This window comes from Pan paniscus, chromosome 11 (assembly GCF_029289425.2).
Source record: "Pan paniscus chromosome 11, NHGRI_mPanPan1-v2.0_pri, whole genome shotgun sequence".
Lineage (NCBI taxonomy): Eukaryota > Metazoa > Chordata > Mammalia > Primates > Hominidae > Pan > Pan paniscus.
Window position 1 is genome coordinate 14,649,186 of NC_073260.2, and position 22,114 is coordinate 14,671,299.

The 22,114-nt window shown below is 39.3% G+C and overlaps 1 protein-coding gene and 1 non-coding gene across 8 annotated transcripts in view; one reads left to right on the forward strand and one right to left on the reverse strand.

Moving 5' to 3' along the window:
- The window catches only part of NR6A1 (nuclear receptor subfamily 6 group A member 1), a 254,041-nt gene that overhangs the window by 65,055 nt on the left and 166,872 nt on the right, over positions 1–22,114 (forward strand). The window lies entirely within an intron of this gene.
- Positions 12,387–12,496, reverse strand: MIR181A-2 (microRNA mir-181a-2). Its single transcript, NR_106571.1, has one exon. It is a non-coding gene; the product is annotated as a microRNA mir-181a-2 (primary transcript).

Here is a 22,114-nt window from a genome sequence, read left to right on the forward strand (position 1 = left end):
CTAAGTGAAAATTTGAGATTAAGTTGTATTTAAGCAGTTTGGGTGCCGAAGACATTTATATCTGGCATGAGTGAATGAGGAGGTCAACAAATTCTCTCTCCCCAAATTTTCAAAAACAGCAAAGGCTTAAAACAAATTGAGAAGCATTTATTCATGAAAACCACTGTACTTGGGGTAAGAACAGCAGGAGTTTTGTCGTGTTGCCTGGGCCTGTTCCTATTTCTCCCAGCCCTGACAGTGCAGTAGTTCAACCAGGGTGGGGCTGGCCGTGAAAACCAGTACCTTTATGACTGCTGCAGGAGGGAGCCTTCTTGATTTGGAATGTTGTCAGTTAAATTTGATGATCTTTGTGGCAGGTGAAACAGGGCCAGCAAATCTGCTACTCTGAGGTTGCAGTTCTGTTTAGGATAAACAGTGGGCCAGTAGACTAGCCAGGGCTTTAACAAGGAGGTCTGGTAGGTGAGACAGTTTCAAGGGGCTTGATAAGCTCTCCGAATATCCTGGGTTGGAGTATTTATGCACATCAGACACCTGTGTGAGCCCAGACCACCACACATCCCTGACCAATGCAAAGATGTGTGGGAAAGCCAAGCAAAAAGTAACTGGAACAGACGTGAAGGCCTGAAGTGTGAGTGTGCTCCCCTTATCCTGACCATAGTTGCATCAGCAGGTAGTGAAAGAGCTCAAGGTGGTTGATTACCATCTCTGACTAATCTTTAATGGAGTAGGAAGCTATACAGTTAGAGGGGTATCTCCTGCAAGTCAGGCTTCAAAATAAAAAGGTGGGGGGAAAAACCGGAGCCATCAGGAACTACACATTGCAGAGGAGACAGACTTGGTGGTTTAGTGCAGGAAAGTTAGTAAACAAACAAAAAACAACTCATCATCACCACCAACCTTAGTGGGGGAAAAGTCAGAATCCAGAGTTGCCAAAAGCACATTGTTTTAAATGTTTAGTATCACAACAAAAATTAAAAGACATGTAGAGAAACAAAGTTTGACCCATACTAAGGAAAGAAAAAAAACAAACAGTAGAAACTGTCTCTGAGTGATCCTAAATGTTGGATCTAGCACACATAAGACTTCAATGCAACTATTACAGATATTCCAGAGAAATAAAGGGAACCACTTTTAAAGAATTAAAAGAGGAAGTGTGATGACAGTGATCTAGTACATAGAGAATTTCAATAGAGAAATTCTAAGAAAATAAAAATGGAAGCACTGGACTGGAGTTGAAAAGTATAACTAAAATGAAAAGTAGGGACTCAGCAGCCAGTTTGAGGTGATGAAAGAATTGGTGAACTTGTAGATAGATCAATTAAAAATATTCAATATGAAGAACAGAGAAAAAAGATTGAGGAAAAAGGAACAGAACCTCTGAGATCTGTGGGACATCAAGTGCGTATGTAATGAGACTCATGGGAGGAGAAGAATGAGAGAAAGGGGCAGGAAAATATTAGAAGAAATAATGGCAAAAACTTTCTGAATCTGATGATAAACATTAATCTACAGATTTAAGAAGCCTAATAAATGCCAAGTATGATAAACACACATCAGAGTCAAAATGTGGAAAGATAAGGACAAGGAGAAAATCTTGAAAGCAACGAGAAAAAAAATGATCCATTATAGATGAGGAAAAACAATAGGCTTTGTGGCTGACTTCTCATCAAAAGCAATGGATGCCTGAAGGCAATGGGATGACATTCTAAGTGTGGAAAGGGAACAAAATTGTTGGCCGAGTGAGGTGGCTCACGCCTGTAATCTCAGCACTTTGGGAGGCTGAGGTGGGCAGATCAGTTGAGGTCAGGAGTTCGAGACCAGCTTGACCAACATGGTGAAACCCTGTTTCTACTAAGAATACAAAAATTAGTTGGGCATGTTTGTGTTTGTCTGTAATTTCAGCTACTCAGGAGGCTGAGGCAGGAGAATCGCTTGAGCCCAGGAGGTGGAGTGCAGTGAACTGAGACTGTACTACTGCACTCCAGCCTGGGTGACAGAATGAGACTCCGTCTCAGGAGAAAAAAAAAAAATTGCCTATTCCTAGAATAGGCAAAATTCTGTTTTGCATTGCTCTAAGGGAATGCCTGAGACTGGGTAATTTATGAAGAGGTTTATTTGACTTATGGTTCTGGAGACAAGGTATGGTACCAACATTTTGTTGGCTTCTGATGAGGCCGCAGGAAGCTTTTACTCATGGCAGAAGATGAGGGGGGAAAGGCACATCACATGGCAAGAGAAAGAGCAAGAGAGGAGGAGGTGCCAGGCTCTGTAAACAACCAGCTGTTGTGTGAACTAATAAAACAAGAACTCATTACTGAGGGGAGGGCACCAAGCCATTCATGAGGGATCTACCCTCATGACCCAACTACCTCCCATTAGGCCCCACCTCCAACATTGAGGGTCACATTTCAACATGATTTGGAGGGAACAGACATCCAAACTGTATCAGTGATAATTGCTGTAAGGATAGGCACTGGAACTGAATTGAGAATTCAGTCATAAATCCTTATGTATGTGGTCCTTTGATTTTTGACCAAGATACCAAGGCAATTCAGTGGAGGAAATCACAGTTTTTTCCCAGAAATGATGCTGGGAAAAGTGGATATCTACATGCCAAAAATTTATCTCAGACCCTATTTTACACTAGACACAAAAAGTAACTCAGAGTGCACCATACACCTAAATGTAAGAGCTAAAACTACCAAATGTATCAAGCATATCTTTGTGACCTTGGGTTAGGCAAAGACCTCTTAGATGTGACACCAGTGGCACAAGCCATAAAAGAAATTCATTGATGAATTGGCTTCATTAAAATGTAAAACTTTTGCATTTCAAAATACGTTATTAAGAAAATGGGAAAACTTCAGATTGTGGGAATATATTTGCAAATTAAATATCTGGTAAAGGCCGGGTGCGGTGGCTCACACCTGTAATCCTAGCACTTTGGGAGGCCGAGATGGGTGGATTACTTGAGGCCAGGAGTTCAAAACCAGCCTGGCCAACATAGTGAAACCCCATCTCTACTAAAAATACAAAAAACTAGCTGGGCGTGGTGGCAGGCGCCTGTAATCCCAGCTACTCGGGAGGCTGAAGCAGGAGAATCGCATGAACCCGGGAGGCGGAGGTTGCAGTGAGCCGAGATTGTGCCACTGCATTGCAGCCTGGGCAACAAGAGCGAAACTCCGACTCAAAAGAAAAAAAAATCTGATAAAGGAGTTGCATCTAAAATACGTAAAGAACTCTTACAACTCAATAAGAAGACAACTCAATTTTTAGAAATTAACAAAAAATATAATGATTCCACTTATGTGAGATTCCTAGAATAGGCAAAATTCATTGAGGCAAAAAGTAAACAAGTTGCTAGGGGAAATGGAGGATAAGTAGTTATTGTTTAATGGGTACAGAGTTCTTGTTTAGGATTATGAAAATGTTCTGGAAATGGATAGTGATGCTGGTTGCACAGCATTGTGAATTTAATGCCATTGAATTATATACTTAAGTGATTAAAATGGTAAATTTTATGTATATTTTACTACAATAAAAATTAAAAATATGAAAGCATGGGTAAAAGAACATTTCATCACATGCAAAGGTGCTCTAAATTAGTCATTAGGGAGATGCAAATTAAAATTGGAATGTCCACTGTACACCCTCAGGAATAGCTGTAATTGAAAAGACTGTCAAAATGTTCTAGAAAGTGTTAGGATGTGTAGAAACTAGAAATCTTGCGTGTTACAATGGTAATGTAAATCAGTTGGAAATCAGTTTGGCAGTTCATTAAAAAGTTAAACTTACCATATGATCCAGCAATTCCACTCCTGGATATCCAAGAGAATTAAAAACTTATGTCCATACAAAGACTGTGTGTAGGCCAGGTGCGGTGGCTCATGCCTGTAATCTCAGCACTTTGGGAGGCCAAGGCGGGTGGGTCACCTGAGGTCAGGAGTTTGAGACCCGCCTGGCCAACATGGAGAAACCCCTTCTCTACTAAAAATACAAAAATTAGCTGGGTGCGTTGGCATGTGCCTGTAATCCTTGCTACTCAGGAGGCTGACACAGGAGAATCGCTTGAGCCTGGGAGGTAGAGGTTGCAGTGAGCTGAGATTGCACCATTGCACTCCAGCCTGAGCCACAGGGCGAGAACTTGTCTCAAAAAAAAAAAAAAAAAAAAAAAAAAAGGCTATGTAAATGTTTATTGATAGCATTATTATAAATGTTCATTAATAGCCCAAACCTGGAAACAATTCAAATATCCAGCAGCTGGTGAATGGATAAACAAAATGTGGAATACCTATATAATGCAATACTATCAACAATATTTATTTATTCAACAATAAAAAGGAATGAATTACCAGTACATGCTACAACATGGATAAACCTAAAACTCATAATAAATGAAAAAAGCCAAACTCCACTGGGCGTGGTGGCTCATGTCTGTAATCCCAGCACTTTGGGAGGCTGAGGCAGGTGGATCACTTGAGGTCAGCAGTTCGAGACCAGCCTTGCCAACATGGTGAAACCCCATCTTTACTAAAAAAATAAAAATTAAAAAATTTAAAAAAATGCAAAAATTAGCCGGGCATGGTGGTGCATGCCTGTAGTCCCAGCTACTCTAGAGGCTGAGGTGGGAGAATCACTTGAACCTGGGAGACGGAGGTTGCAGTGAGCCAAGATCACGCCACTGCACTCCAGCCTGGGTGACAGAGTGAGACCCCATTTCAAAAAAAAAGCCAAACTCAAGCGAGTACATGTTATATGATTTCTGCTATATGAAATGTCCAGAGGCTGGGCGTGGTGACTCACACCTGTAATCCTAGCACTTTGGGAGGCTTAGGTGGGCAGATTACTTGAGGCCAGGAGTTTGAGACCAGCCAGGCCAACATGGCGAAACTCCATCTCTACTAAAAAAAAGGCGGGTGTGGTGGCGCATGCCTGTAATCAAAGCTACTCAGGTGACTGAGGCATGAGAATCACTTGAACCCGGGAGGTAGAGGTTGCAGTGAACTGAGATCATACCACTGCACTCCAGTCTGGGCGAAGACTGGAAGAAGAGCAAGACTGTCTCAAAACAAAAACCAAAACAAAATGTCCAGAGAAGTCAAATGTATAGAGACAGATCAGTGGTTGTCTGGGGGCTAAGTTGGAGTGGAAACAGGAACAAAGGGAGTTTTATGGGTGATGCAAAGGTTCGAAATTAGATTTTGGTGATGCTTGCACAAGTCTATAAATGAATGAATAAAAGTCATTGAATTATACACTTACAACAGGTGAATTTAATTGCATGTGAATTATACCTAAACAAAGCTGTTTAAAGAAATATTTAAGATTGGCTGGAAGCAGGAAAAGGAAGGGACGTCTTGACAAAATGATTTAAGTTCATTGATCAGATGGGGCCCCACTGATTATTTGCTATGTCATTATTCTTCACCTTGGAAGCTTATAATCCCAAAGCCTTACCCTGTGTCCTACCCCACTACAGAGTATAATAGCAACTTCTTGTTTGGGAGGTGACTCAAGTGTTTGGAGTTGATACTGATGGACCTAGAGTGAATGATATTTCCCATCCAGTCTGATGACACTTACATGCAGAAAAGGCCTTCTTTTAACCCTGGGTTATGGGTTAACTTTATCCAGACATCTTGCACACATATACTGCTGGTTGACAAGTAGGCAAGAGTTTGGGTAGTGAGAGGATCTTGTCTGAACTACTTGTCTGTACCTGTGGAGCAGCACCATCAGAGACTAGGATACTTTGGCCTATACCTTGTGCTGTTTGCAGAGCGCTTTTTCACATCTGAGATGGAGGGGGTATATTTAGTCGTCCTTTTACAGAGAAGTAAGACTTAAACAGGGTGACTGGCTTGACCACGAATACATAATCAGGGCAGAGCTGAACTTAGCTGAACTTAAATTCAGATTTTCTGACTCTTGTATTTCAAGCGATTTCTTCTATACCTACCGTTTTTTGCCCCAACTACTTACTGGGAAGAGGAGAGAAAAGGGCATACGATTTTGATTGGTTGTGTGTTTTTCAGTAGATTTAGTCTGAAGAACAGGAAGGGAAGTTGGGCTACAGTGTAAGTTCATGGGTTCTGTGGCAAGTATAGCCAGGATAATTTTATCCTGATATTTGGTAGCTATTAAAATTATATATAGGCTGAAACTGTAATGTGTGGGACAGATAGATGGCTGAAGGTATCCTGTGCTTGGTTCAAGGAGCAGATTACTTCCTAAGTTATAAATATAATTGTGCTAGAAATTACAAGAAAATTCGTTTGATAAAAAAAGTTAAAAATTCATTTGATTAAAAAAAAATTTATTATCTACTCCATGCCAGGCCCCTTGACAGGTTATGAGATCACAAAGTCCAGTTGGATCTTGTTGAGGTACAGCCTGAGAGGAGAACATGAGTAGGCTGGAATTTCCTTCATTGTGTTCGTTCTCTGAGGATGACTTATCTGTCCTCCAAAGTGACCACCTCCCACGGATCGAGAGCCTGTTACTTTCTACTATCCCTGCAGCTGTGCTTTCCACAGGACAGTTCGCCTTTCCTTCCTTTCCTCTGTGGATTCTTCCATCTGATTTTCAGCCAAATGTAGGTAGATTCTGCATCTAAAAGACATCTTTGTTTTTCTTTTTTCTTTTTTTTAATACATGATTTAAAAGGCGAAAGATTTATATGATCTGAAGAGAAACCAGAGTAGAAAGACATGATTTAAAATTAACTTTTTCTTAATTGTTGAAATAGTTTATGCTTATTGGTAAATACTTGGAAGATCTATAAGAGTATAAATAATAAACATAAAAATTACCTATAATTCTACAACTTTGAGATCACAGTTGTTAACGTCTTTGCTTCTAGTCTGTTTGAACTTCCTGTCTGCTTTTTGTCTCCTATCAGCCAGTCATGCTTGGCAGCGCTTACAAAACACACACACAACACATGCACATACACTAAGATCTTAATATTTTGTGTGTCAGATCTTGTGTGAAATTCTTTACATGTATTCTTAATCTTCAAGCAGCCCTGTGAAGCAAATACTATTGTTGTATCTCCTTTTACAGATGACACAGATTTAAAGGTTAAGTAATTTGCTCAAGTTCATATAGTTGCTAAGTAACAGCTGAGATTTTTACCCTCATTTAGCCCAAGCTCTTCATCACTACCTTTCCAGAAATCTATTTCCACAATGACTAGAACGCAAAAATTGTTCTTTCCAAAACTATTAGTAATCTTTTTTTTTTTTTTTTTTAAATCCTACTTTCTTTTCTGGCCTTGTCTCATGACTTTTTCACCATCTTTTTATGTGCTTTAGTCACAATTTCTGTTTTGTAAAAACACTGCTTCTTTGGCCTACACAACATACCATCCGTTCTCTATGCTTGGAATGCTTACTCTATTTCACCAAGGTAGTTACACATACCCTTGAAGTCTTTACTTATACATCACTTCCTCAAGGAAGTTCCCTGACCCTTCTTACCACCAAGACTGGATTGGTCCCTCCTATTATTTGCTCTCATAGTACCTTACTTTTATCTTCTGCAGAGCTCTTCACACTTGCAATTAGCTATTTGTTCGTTAGAATTAGTTCTGCCTTTTACGTTATATACTTTTGTTTCTTCCATGTCTCCTGGCTCCTGTTGCAGTCCAGGTATACGCTAGGTGTCCAATAAGTATTCGTTACCTTTTTCTTTCTGCACTTAGATCATTCTTTCTCAGATCCATGCTTATGAATCATAAATGTGCATTCCTTGTTCTGATATCTGTTCCAAAAGTGGAATCCTCTTTCTTCCATTGTGAAATTGCCCATTTCTTTCTTAGTACACTCCAGGCTCCTAATCTAGTCAGGAAAGTTTGGCATCATTCTTGACTCTTTGCTTTCTTTTCTGTTTGAGCCAGTTCTTTGGAAGGTGGTTCTGATATATCGATATGGAAAGATGGCCACAATATTTTAAGTGAAGAAAGATTTCAGGCCGGGTGCGGTGGCTCACGCCTATAATCCCAACACTTTGGGAGGCTGAGGCGGGTGGATCACTTGAGGTCAGGAGTTTGAGACCAGCCTGGGCCATATGGCAAAATCCTGTCTCTACTAAAAATACAAAAAATTATCCAGGCACGGTGGTACGTGCCTGTGGTCCCAGCTACTTGGGAGGCTGAGGTGGGCGGATCACTTGAGGTCAGGAATTCGAGACAGCTTGGCCAACATGTCAAAACCACATCTCTACTAGAAATACAAAAATTAGCCAGGCGTGGTGGTGAGTGCCTGTTGTTCCAGCTACTTTGGAGGCTGAGGTGAGAGGATCAGTTGAACCCAGGAGGCAGAGGTTGCAGTGAGCCGAGATCACACCACTGCACTCCAGTCTGGGTGACAGAGCAAGACTCCATCTCAAAAAAAAAAAAAAAAAAGAGCTAGAGAACATTATGTATAATTTGTGGTGTTATTTTCTCTAAGTATAAATACATGCATTTTAAGTATCTTGAAATATCTGTGAGGCTATACACCGAACAGAATGATGGAAGGGGGTCAGCCAGTAGGCTTTTATTTTGAAAAACAAAAGCCAAAGTATGCCTTTTTGAGATAACCTTTCCTTTCATTCCATTCCTGTTGACTCAGTTCTACCCCTGCTAACTTGTGCAAGAAAGTTCTTTTTTCTCTTTTCTTCCCCTCACTTCATCTGCTTAGTGACTCTTCCCAGTCTTGCTTTCATTGTCTCCTTGCTGAGTTTAGCATTTAAAATGGCTCTCTGTTGGACTAATTGACTTTGCGCCTTGCTCACAAGTCCTTCTGTAATATGTCCTTTTACCTTTTCAGTGCCATTCCTTATGACTCCCTAATACAGTCTCTGGACTATTCTCTTCCTGTCCCCTATACATGCCATGTAATTTTTCTGTTACAGGTATTTCTTTTGAGGCCCATCTGCAGAAAACACCCTTTAACTTACATAATTGTCTCCCTTCTTGTAGTACTTAGTTTTATCCAAGAGAAAACTTGGATTTGGGTTAATGAAATATATAATTGTTTCATTGGCATATTTAAAGACTGTGTAATAGTCTGTAAATAAATAGCATGCTTGTTCAAGTGTACATTTTTCAAAGTACGTGTCAGACATTCTTTTCTAATGTTTTCAGAAATTTTGGAAATAATTGGTTAAAAATAAATGCCTAGAATGCACAGCATCTTGAAAAACAAGACTGCATGGAGTACCTTCTGTGTGTCTACCAGTCTCACAAAAAACTCTTCTATAAAGACCCCCTGGGGCCGGGCGCGGTGACTCATGCCTATAATCCCAGCAATTTGGGCGGCCGAGGCGGGCGGATCACTTGAGGTCAGGAGTCTGAGACCAGCCTGGCCAACATGGTTCTACTAAAAACACATCTCTTCTAAAAACACAAAAATTGACTGGGTGTGGTGGCGGGCCAGCTACTTGAGAGGCTGAGGCACGAGAATCACTTGAACCCAGGAAGCAGAGGTTGCAGTGAGCCGAGATCGCATCACTACTACAGCCTGGGAAACAGAGCAAGAAAGACTCTGTCTCAAAAAAACAAACAAACGAAAGAAAAACACACACAAAAAAACCTTTTGGTAATTTCTTTGGGTAGGTTTTAGTTTTTTAGATAGCATAAATCCAAATCCATTCATTTCCATAAAACATCAGACACAATTTGATGTATATTTGGCCACCAAACATGGTGCCAAATTTTATGTAGTCTGGAGATACTTAAAAGCAGCACAAGTGTGACTCTACCTGTCTGCACTCAGCAGAATAGTGGCGATTTCAGGTGGTGACACAAAAGGTTGGGCAATAGTTGAAAAGTGGATGACATGAAATGTGGTGGTGGGATGGGGGCAGGAAGCCGATGTTAAGCTAGTGAACTTTATTTACTTTGCTTCCAGCTTCCAGTGACCCAAAATCACCTCGTCTAGAGTAGGGCTCAGGAATTTGCCATTTTAAAAGCAGCTCTAGATGATTCTGGTGTACAAGAAGTTTGGGAAACACTGGCTTGAACCTGATATTTTCTCTGAACTCTCATCGTTTTCTTTAGATTTTTCTTTTGGCTTTGATTTCTCTTTCTGGTTCTTGTCTCATTACCCCATCACTTCTCCTTCCTAATTTGACAGGAAAGCCTTGTCAAATTAAGGCTTGCTTAATTGTCAAGACTAATTTGACAAGACTCTTCTCTTACTGTCTTATTTGACTTTTGCTATGAGAATCTGCTTCTTCTTAGACTTAAGTGTATGATAAATTATTCATGACCAAGGGCCTTGTTTTTCTTTCTTTAGCATGGGATTTAGTGGCTTATCTCATGTTACAGGATTTAGAGAGTTGATACTACATTTAAATTTTTTGTTAAGAAAAATGTACATCTTCTATCTCACTTAGGTATTTTTCCTGTTTGAGGGACATGGTTTGCAAAGGTTAGAATGAATGAGCCTCATAGTTTTTGTCAAAAGAGAATATTGATGTACATCTGAATAATAACCAGAACATTCATATTAAGGCATACTATATAGCCATTTAAAAGAATGACGAGTACATAAAAGACTGTTGTGGAAGTCTATGATATATAGCTGAATAACAAAATAGATTATAGAACAATAGGTAAAAATGAGCTTATTTTTGTCTAAGCCACTCTCCCCCCAAAACATGCAAAATTACAGCTATTTATCTGTGTATGTATGGATAAAGGTCTTCAAGGATATAAAATAAATTCTAGTTGTGACATTTATTATCTTAATATCAATAAGTTTATTATAATTATACATGTTTTCCTCTGAGGAAATGGATTGCAGATGATGATTGAAGGGATTTTCAATTTTTACTTTGTATATTTTTGTATTTGAATTTCTAAATAATAAGCATATGATTCCGTTTAGAAATTCTGAATGTACTGATTTTTAAAATGTGATGTGATATCCAAATATGTATTTAATTCTTCCTATAAAATATCATTTCCTTAAATCTAGACTATTGAAAAAGGAGAAAAGTACTAGGAATTTAGAGAACTTACTCCATGTTAGAACCAAGGAGAACAAGAAAAGCTTTAGCTAGTGTTTTGGAAACAGTAGCAGCTCCCACTCACAGCAGTAGCTGCTGCACTCAGGCGACTCTCTGCACATGCTTTTGCTTCCTTTGGGTTGTTTGGTCCGCAGTTTGCATTCATCGATCAGTGAGTTGATTCAGACTCAAACCCACCGACAGCAATGAATGTTGAGTGCAGCCATCAGTGTTTTCAGTTGGTGGGGTTGCCTTTGCCCTCCCTGGCTGACTCCTGGCTCTTCTTTTCCATCTCAGTTCTTTGAAGTCTGTGTGTCTGGCTTCTCCCTTAGTAACCAGCCATCTGCATGATTGAGGGCCCACACAGGTATCCATAACATTGACATTGGAGCTGGGAGGTTATTGCAGATGAGGAAGCTGTGGTTCAGAGAAGGAAGGAGTGCTTGGAGAACCTCACAGGTAGCACTGCGCCACACAGGCAGTGCTTGCATATTAGTACCTGTAAACCACAGCTGAGGGACCTGCTTTTCCTCTTTGTTTTGAACCAAGAAGTATGAGTGCTTTTTTGAGGTAAATTAGCAGATTATGTTGGAGTTTAATAATAACAGCTTACATATATTGAGCATTTGCTGTGGGCTAGTAATGGTACAAAGCACCTTATATATTATCTCATTGAGTCTCAAAACTCCGTGATAGGTACTCTTAGCCTCTGTTTTATATGTGAGAAAACTGAGACACTTGCTTAGGGGGTCAAACAACTAGTTAAGGGCTTGAGCCAAGATTCATCCCAGATCTGACTGACTCCAGGGCTAAGTTTTTGCTTGAATTTAGCGAACATTTAAATAAGCATATGTGGGGATATGTGGGCACTAGTAAGGCAATAGCTCATGCTCTAACTGGGATATCAAAAATTAACCATATTAACTATAATTCAAAGTGAAATGTGATAAGAACTGTCACAATTGGATAATTTTGTGCTATTTTTGCTTATTAAATCCTCCCCTTGCCCCTAATTAAAAATTTTGAGAGGATGTGGGAGAAATGGGAGTAATTATTTAACTGGATTTTATTCCAAAACAAAATACGTATTTTTAATAAATTTTTACTTGCTACGTCCTGTTTCTCACCAGAATGGTGCATATCTAGGAGACATGTAGGTACATTAGATATCATCATGGACCGCTCCTTACCTTGTTGAAATGAAACACTTTTTTTGTAAAAACAAACAAATAATAATAAAACACACAACAGAAAGCAAGGAACAGTGAGCAGTAGGAATAAAATTCACTGGACCACATTTGGGGGATTGCAGGACCATTTCTGGTGAACTCATGTGACATGTGAAGGTACAGCTTGCTCTTTTGCTTCAGGAAATGTAGTGTCGTCTGTAAGGACCCCAAGGTACAGTCAACGGTCAGTGGTTTTTTCAAATCCCAAACTCACCGACAGCGTTGAATGTTCCTTGGAGTCCTCTGAAGGCTGGCCTGATAGCCCTTCTTCATTCTCCCATCCACATCCCAAGAACCAGTGAGCAGTGAGACCACTGCTGATGGATGCTCTTACATTCCTCTCTGGGTTTCAAGTCGAGAGTATTTAAATTATAAAATCAATTTGTGTGCAGCAGAGAACTAATGAACTGTGGGATAGACTGTGCAGTAATTTGTACAAGCAGACTCGAATGTCTGAGAAAATGTCTTTGAATGGTATTATTTTGTGATTCTAAAAATGTAAAATACCTGATTTTGCAGTAGTATTATTAATTGTTAAAGAACAAGGGTAAGAAATTAACGTATATTGGGGATCTGCTATATGCTAGGATTTGTATATTTTATCTCATTAAATTCTCAACAACCCACATTTTCCTGATGAAAAAACTTGAAGTGATTTGCCTAAAGTTACATTGCCAGGAGCCAAGGTTATAAGCCAGAATTTGAATACTGGACTTCATGTTTCCAGTGCTCACTCATCATACTGCTTCTCTTGTCTACTACAGAACTTACTGTTGATATCTAGGAGTAGACCCATCACTGCAGAGCCAAAGTCAAACATGTAAATTTCTTCTACTTGTTTGCCTATAATAATAGCAGGTAGGTCTATAGGTGAGGTCATAGGGGAAGATGAAAAACCTCGACCTCCATGATTGATGATCTCCTTTGCTGAGATCCTGCATTACTAAGTTACCACAGAGGTGTGAGTGATAGTCCACAAGCTATTTTCCATATTGAAAAAGCAAAAAATAAACCAAAAACCCACCACCTAATGTAAAGCTTGCATTTCTTCTTAGTTGAGAACACAGAGTGTAACTAAAATGTCAGATGTCATTTGTTCTGGCTGAAATGATACCAGTACATTATAGGACATAGTGGTTATTTTTGATTCTGTTGAATGTCTGTGATGAAAAATTTGAAAAATGAATTAATAATATGAATCTTCAGAATATGTGATTTACAATGGGACAGATCTAGGAATACTTAATAGGAAAAGGGCTTACAGAACTGCCTGCTGAATTGAAGTTAATCTCTAATTGGGGATAGTTATTACTATTTGCTTTAGGTTTAAATACTAAAGGCTGACTGGTCTCAAATTCATTTTTAAAGCAGCCAAATGGTACACGTTAAAAGAAAAAATATCAACCACTGAGATTTAGGTTTGAATGTGAACTGTTTACCTTCTACATCAGTTTAATTCACCCTCTATCAAAACTCTGCATTAGCCAGCTTTGTTGAGTTTTCAGTGTTATGACAGTAAATTGTATACACACACAAAAAATCAGGCAACTGTAACTGTGTAATATGTTTAAAACTTTTTAATGGGTTTATTTTAAAAAGTCTTCCTCTTGGTCCAATAATATAAAGCGATGTCAAGCCTTATACTATTTGGATAAATATTTAGACTTTAAAAAAAATACTGATTTTGACTTCACCAAACCTTTAGATGCTTACAAAATATTATTCCTTAAATTCATAGCTTTCTAAAAAGAATGCTTTTCACAGACTTGGAAAACTACAGAAAGGTAGGTTTCTGGAATGACATGGGGTGTTGCCCACTGTATTTGAAATAATTGTGTATCATGGCATAATGGCCTTCATCATCCTCATTCCTTTAAGTTCTTTAGTTTTTATCATCAAGCAAGTTTGAGCACACATTTGGGTTTTTTAAGTGAGTTTGGCTAAGGGGTTTATATACTCAGTGCAAGGATAAAGTCTAAGGGTTAAAAAAAGTTAAGGGTTAAATTAGTTAAGAGCGACCAGGCAGGGTGGCACATGTAATCCCAGCACTTTCGGAGGCTGAGGAGGGAGGATTCCTTAAGCCCAAGAGTTTGAGGTTACAGTGAGCTGTGATCCACCACTGCACTCCAGCCTGGGTGACAGAGTGAGAATCTGTCTCTTAAAAAAAAAAATTATAGGCTGACATTTAACAAGCCAATCCAACTATTTAACTCTTGATTTAGATTGGTTTTGAGTTTGTTAGAACTCACCATGCCATTCCTTCATTTCACATACCTCCTTTCTTTTCCAGAGAAACCACGAAATATTGGTGGTTTCCAATATTCCAGAGAAACCATGAAATATTGAAACCCACATGTCTCCAACATGGGGATGTAAATGTTTTCATAGTCTTCCTGGGACTTCTTGATATACTTGGAAGAAATAAGCATAAACTCAATAAAACAATGTATCTGGATGATTAGTAGCATGTTTGCTTCAGCAGCACATATACCAAAATTGAGTGATTAGTAGCTAATAGAAGAGGAGTCATCGTCTCAGGTGCCGTCTGCCTAGGCGTTTCCCAAGCACCATGCAGGAAGCATCACTATAAGTGTTTGGGGGTAATGCTGCTAGCCTTCAGGATAAATTCTTAAGTTATGAAGATAACAACAGCATGTCAGTGTGAATTCATGTTTCTTTTTGCCAAACTGTGCTAGTTTTCTGATTCATCCTTTTACTGATTCGGCAGTAGAATCCTAGGGATTGTTTTTCCTGTATATAAAACCCTTGCCATCCTGGAGCCCACTATCTGACTAGGGAGCTACACGTAAGTATAACTGATGACAAAGAGGATGCCTGGTGGATTGGTGTGAACTATATTAAGGGAGAACAGAGAAAAGAGGGGTTAATTCTGCCTACAAATGCCAGGAAAGGTATATCTAAGTAGGTTAACCTGGTTTGAGCTTTAAAAGGTTAGTTGAATTTTTACTAGCCAGAGAAAGGGGGCTAATTCCAATGGAAAACCATGCACAGGAAATCTTAGAGGCAGAAATGTTTAGGTAATGGTGAGTAGTGAGATTAACGTCTCAGAGTGTCAGTTAACTCATCTTTAAAATGTGAGACAAATAGCACTTGCCCTTCCTGCACACACAGCCATGAAAATCCAATAAGGTTATGTATCTGAAAAAGCATGCAAATGTAATTGCTTCTCTTGTCTCCCATTGCTTTTGTTTCATATGTGCGAGAATAGAATAAATGAAATACCTTATTATAATAAGCTTTTCCAAATTGGATGATTCTTTGGCCTTCTTGCTTTTTTCCCTTTAAAATGACCATAGTTAAAAAATTTCATGTATTAAATGTTTGGAGAAGCAGTATTTACAGCATAGTAAAGAGCAGATTTTGGAGCCAGAATCGTGACTTTGAATTTTACTAGCTATGTGATCTTTGACAAATTACTTAACCTCTCCATTTCTTTGCTTCCTTATCTATAAAATGGAGATTTATATGTTATTTTAAAGGTATTTAAGTTGTTAAAATAATTTACAACTATTATTTCTATGTTAATAAATAAAATTGCTTGTTTTCCCCAGTATTTGGCTTCCAGGCCATATATGCTAATAAAAAACCTGTTCTTTTATAGTTAAAACAGTCTCTGACTAGCTGTTGTATTGTATGTTTACATATATGTGTTTTAAGGACATATTTGGAATTAATGCTCTACCACTTTTTTGGTAAGGTTTTCATTTCCCATAACGTTTTAGTTTCCTGAGTCTATAAAATGAGAATATTAGTACCTTCTTCATTGATTGTGAGGATTAAATTAGATAACATTATTTAAAACTCTCCCTATCTAATTAAATTAGATGATAATATTTAAAAATCCGCTATGGATTCTCTCCCTAAATACATGTACATAAACACATTTTGAAAGCAGTTTCAATTATGGAATCCAAGAACTCATTTATCACCTCCTTGGTGGGTTTGTCTGTGAACTTCAGATTAAGAAATTCTGACCATAGCTATAGAGCAGGATTTCTCAATCTAGTCTTGTCACTGATACAATGTTGCTTTTTTTGGAAGCTTTGATCTCCATCTTGTTACGAGTGGCTACTTGGCCAGTAGCAGTGAATACTCTTGCCATCACCTTTCCCTGAAGCATAATGTATAACCCAGTAGCAATGGTTCCAGGAAAAGTAATTATTTAGACTTCACCAAGTTCTGTACTAATTGCAGATACCAACCATTAATTGGTAACTCTGTGCTTACACAATTATAGTAGTCCCTCATTATATGCGTTTTCGCTTTCTGTGGTTTCAGTTACTTTCAAAAATAGGTGAGTATGGTACAATAAGATATTCTGAGAGAGAGACCACATTCACATAACTTTTTTTTTTTTTTTTTAAAGACAGGGTCTCTTGCTGTGTTGCCCAGGCTGAAGTGCAGTGGTGCAGTCACAGCTCACTGTATCCTGAAACTCCTGGGCTCAAGTAATCCTCCCGCCTCAGCCTCCTGAGTAGCTAGAACTGCAGGTGCATGCCACCATGCCTGGCTGATTTAGAAATTTTTTTTTGTACAGACAGGGTCTCACTATGTTCCCCAGGCTGGTCTCAAACTCCATGCGTCAAACAGTCCTCCCACCTAGGCCTCCCAAAGTGGTGAGATTCCAGGCATGAGCCACTGTGCCCAGCCAACTTATACCATATTGTTTTAATTGTTCCATTTTATTATCAGTTATTGTTACTGTCTTACTGTGCCTAATTTATAAATTAAACTTTACCATAGGTATGTATGTATAGGCAGAAACATAATATATATGGAGTTGTGTACTATTCGAAGTTTCAGGCGTCTGCTGGGAGTCTTGGAACAGATCCTCTTGTAAAAGAAATTGTCAAATGAGAAGTTATACAAATATTTGAATGCATTTAGCTATCTTATTTTGCAAGTTTCCCATCTGCCCCCACTTTCCCAGCAACCATTTGGTTTGCATCTGATCCCAGCACTTTGACTACTAATTCTGGTTTTAAGTTAGGCCAAAATAATGTGTTGTTTTAAGGTACTGGTCATAAAGGAGCCTGCTGAATCTAGAGTGTTTACTTGAGTGTTAGGAAGGAGAAAAAAAGAGAATCTCAAAGGTTAAGTTGTATATGGGATAATGGTCATTCTTATATTTAGTCTGCCTAAGATTTTACCAAGGAGTTGAGAGGTAGAATTAGAAATTTAAACTCAGTAGCTTGGAACATTTTAAAATTTTACATGGCAACTTTATATCAGGTTACTTTAGCTGTTTGGGATGTTGGGGGCATGGTGGCTGATGTATAATGCCAGCACTTTGGGAGATGAGATAGGGGTATCACTTGAGGCCAGGAGTTTGAGACCAGCCTGGGCAACATAGCAAGACCTTGTCTCTACCAAAAAGTAAATAAATAAATAAATAAATAAATAAATAAATAGCTGGCTGTGGTGGCACGTGCCTGTAGTCCCAGCTATTTAGGAGGCTGAGGTGGAGGATTGCTTGAGTTCAGGAGTTTGAGGCTACAGTGAGCTCTAATTGTGCCGCCACTTCACTCTAGCCTGAGTGACAGAGTGTGACCTGACCTGATCTCTTAAAAGGAAAGAAAAAAAAAAAAAAAGGATGTGGACAGGCCAAGTAACTGAGATAGCAAATTGGCCTAGTGCTAGGGCAGTATTTCTCTTCAAATGGGACACATACTTCAAAGCCTTTCAAAATATCTTGGCCTGGCACAGTGGCTCATGCCTGTAATCCCAGCACTTTAGGTGGCCGAGGAGGGAGGTATTGCTTGAGCCCAGGATTTCAAGACCAGCCTGGGCAACATGGCAAGAACCCCATCTCTACAAAAAATAAAAAATTAGCTGAGCGTGGCGGTGTGTGCCTGTGGCTCCAGCTACTCAGGAGGCTGAGGCAGGAGGATCAGTTGAACCCAGGAGGTTGAGGCTGCAGTCAGCCGTGTTTGTGCCACTGCACTCCAGCCTGGGGAACACAGAGTGACCCTGTCACAAAAAAAAAAAAAAAAAAGACTTTTAAAGAAGCACATCATTTCTCCATCCCCTCGTTGCAGTGACTTCACATGTTTGAGGTATTACTATTTTAGATTATTTTGCAAACCCACAGGAAGCAGGACTCGTTTTTTTTCATGGTAAATCAGGATATTTGTAATCAGTGAAAAACTCTTCTGAGTTACTCTACCAGCGATTATTGTTCAAGTTAAGCTGAAATAATAAGTTGGGAATATAAAGCTGTAAAAGCAATAGGAACCAAAATCATGCAGTAGGTGATATTCATGGAAATTGAAGAATGAACTGGAGAGAATCTTGGTTTGTATTGTAGTGTGTGAAAAGTGTTGGCCGAGATTTTAAAAGTTCTTTAAAGCCAATAGGCGTGTGTTTTGCAACAACCAGTTAATGAAATAAACAAGAACAGTTACCAAAGAACTCAATCTTTCCTTTTTTACAATTATGAAGCGCAGATGATGTATCAGTGATATAAGACTATTTCTTCCTCTGACTTATTTTTGTTTATTGGGTTAATTTTAATCTTATAGTAATTTATACTTTAAAAACTTGAGCTCTGTTCTTAGAAAGTTTATTATTGCCTCAGGTAGAGTATAGATTTGTGTTAAGGCTTTGTAAGTTATTGGTAAGTAGACATATTCATTTCATAACTATTCTGAGTTATAACAGGGAAAATGCTTTTTAATGTTGCCTTTCTTGGTTATTTCCAGCAGATAGTTGAGTTTTTCCAAAATATGATGTCTTAACACTTTTATTTAAAAATGTGTGTTCTGTAGAAAAGCTATGCTTAGATCTACCTCATACTTTCATAAATGAAATAATACTGTACTAGTTTGGGCAAACTATTGATACTTGGTTTATTGTTTTTGGACTTAGCTCTCCATTGCTAACCTGAAATTGACAATGCTGACGTTTGAGTGGGAATGCTAATCATGAATGGGGAAAAAATTCTGGGTTGAATAAATAGAAAATAAGTTTCAACCTACAATTTTATAACTTTCAGACTATCAGGAGTGTTAGAGGTCATTTAGTCTCATGGTTTCCAAACCTGACTTTGCATCAGAATTAAAAGTGTAGGCTGGGCACAGTGGCTTACACCTGTAATCTCAGTACTTTGGGAGTCCACAGCGAGAGGATCACTTGGGCCCAGGAGTTTGAGACCAGCCAGGGCAACATAAGGAGACCCCATCTCTACTAAAAATTGAAAAAATTAGCCCGGCATTGTGATGTCTGCCAGTAGTTCTAGCTACATAGGAGGCTGAGGTGGCAATATTGGCTTGAGCCCAAGACTTGGTCAAGGCTGCAGTGAGCCGTGCTTGTGCAACTGCACTCCAGCCTGGGCGACGGAGTGAGACCCTGTCTCCCCCAACTCCTCCCAGAAAAAGTGGTAGCGATGGGAAATGTAGCCTGCTAAAAGTGCAGATTCCTAGGCATCATCCCAGACTTAGTAAATCAGCTTTTCTAGGAGTAAATTCTGTATTTTTCAAAAACGTTCATATTATTCTGGTGCAGTAATTTAAAAAGTGGACATTTGGGAATCTCTTATTTAGGCTAAATATCTTAATTTAACAGATGAAGAAACAGATTTAGAAGGGAAATGAAGATTCTAAGTCACACAGCAGGGTCAGAATTGAAATCTTTGACTACATGTATGTGTGTTTATCATAATTATACCACTCTGTCTCTTCATCATGAAAAGGAATTTTTTTTTTTTTTTTTTTGCAGAAGTTTCCTATTGGCCATCTGCAAGATAGATGATAGCCTTCAAGTCAAAATCTGCCTGATGAGTCAAACATCTTAGCCTCAGGGATGCACCCAAAACTATTGTAAATGGACCATTGACTTGGATTTGGGAGGCTTTCCTGAAGCATTTAACTAAGTAAGCAGTACTGAGTGGTGTTGGGTTAAAATCCATCCATGGTATGAAATGAGAAATAGCTGTAAAGTGATCTAAACTCTGTGATGGTCCTCCAGGGTCTGACATTTATCAGCTGCTGCTACACTTTACCGCTTTTCTTTAATCAAAGATGACTACCACTGGATGGAAGAGGCTCGAGGAACCCCTGGCTGCTCTCTGGGGAGGAATTTATTTTAATTGCCAGTGAGAAGGTAGGAATGATTTTAATAAAGATCAAGAACCTCCTAATCCACTTCAGCTTGGGCTCCTGGCCAAGTGTCCATCCTCAGGAGAGAGTTGGTGTCAGCTGCTGCCTTGTGTCTTGAAGGTATTTCAGAAAAGCCAAAGGCATTACAGAAGCCTTTCCTGAGTTGACAGGCAAGAGTGGCACCAGGAATCAAGGGCTGACACATGTCATCAGCCTGGAAAAAGTGGAGCTTGGACACTAATGATGGCTCTTGTGAACACTCAGTGTGATAAAGCCAAGAGGACTTGGCTTGGGGTTTAGTTTGCATAGGCAGGGAGTTAGAGCTTAGAGAACACCTGCCAAGAGTTTTCACTGTCCCGGCTGTTGGTGATGCATCCTTCATCCTTGACTTCTGTCACTCCTTTTTAGTGGGTGATGGTAGAGATGCTGGATGGGTAAGGAAGAGAGGCAGCTTGGTCATACCTAGCACATCTCCCTATTTGCTTGTTTTCTTGCTGTTGTCTGTGTAGAACTAAATTTGTATGGCGATACTTGAGGCTAGTGTTTTGTTCTGTCTATATTTGAAGGCACACTGGGCAAGAGTCACAGGTGCTCTATTTCCAAAAATGCCATTTTGCTAGTATCCACACAAATGTTTTGATTGGCAGTTGTGAGACTTTTTTGCTAATACATCTATTAGAAGTACTGTTTTCAAATCCTGGTTCTGCCATTTAGTAGCCGTGTGACTTTTGGCAAGTGGTTTAACCTCAGGTTTTCATCTGTAAAATGAAGGTTAGTAAGTAATTGTATTTATTTATATTTTTTTATTTTTGAGATGGAGTTTCACTCTTGTTGCCCAAGCTGGAGTGCAATGGTGCGATCTTGGCTCACTGCAACCTCCACCTCCTGGGTTCAAGTGATTCTCCTGCCTCAGCCTCCTGAGTAGTTGGAATTACAGGTGGTGCTACCATGCCCAGATAATTGTTGTATCTTTAGTAGAGATGGGATTTCACCATGTTGACCAGGCTGGTCTTGAACTCCTGACCTCAGGTGATCCACCTGCCTTGGCCTCCCAAAGTGCTGGGATTACAGGCATGAGCCACCACACCCAGCAGCAATTGTATTTATATCAGAGTGGTGAGAATTAAGTGAGAGCAGGAATGAAAAACACCTGGCATATAATATTCAAATTTGTTACTATTATTGTAATTACTTGACCAAACTTCCAGCTTACTGTAAAGAATGGAACGAGGGGTTTCTAAATTATCATCTTAGTAAGCAGAGGAATTGTGGTGTAGAAAGAACATAAAATTGAAGTCAGGAGATCCAAATTCAAGTCTTGTTTTGTCTTGTCTTTTCCTTTTCCTTTTCCTTTTCCCTTTCCCTTTCCCTTCCTTTCTTTTCTTTTCTGTCTTGGAGGGTCTCACTCTATGCCCCAGGCTGGAGTGCAGTGGCGTGATCCCAGCTCACTGCAGCCTCAACCTCCTGAGCTCAAGTGATCCTCCCACCTCAGCTTCCCAAGTTACTGGGATCGCAAGTATGTACCACCATGTCTAATTTTTAAATTTTTTGCAGAGATAGGGTCTCATTGTGTTGCCTAGGCTGGTCTTGAGCTCCTGGACTCAAGCGATCCTCCCACCTTAGCTTCCCAGAATGCTGGGATTACAGGCGTGAGCCACCGTGCCAGTCCTTGGATTCAAGTCTTGACTGTGCTATATGTTACTTCAATTTCCATACTTTTTCATAAAAAATTATACCAGCCCAAACCAAACAGAATCAGGACCCCTAAGA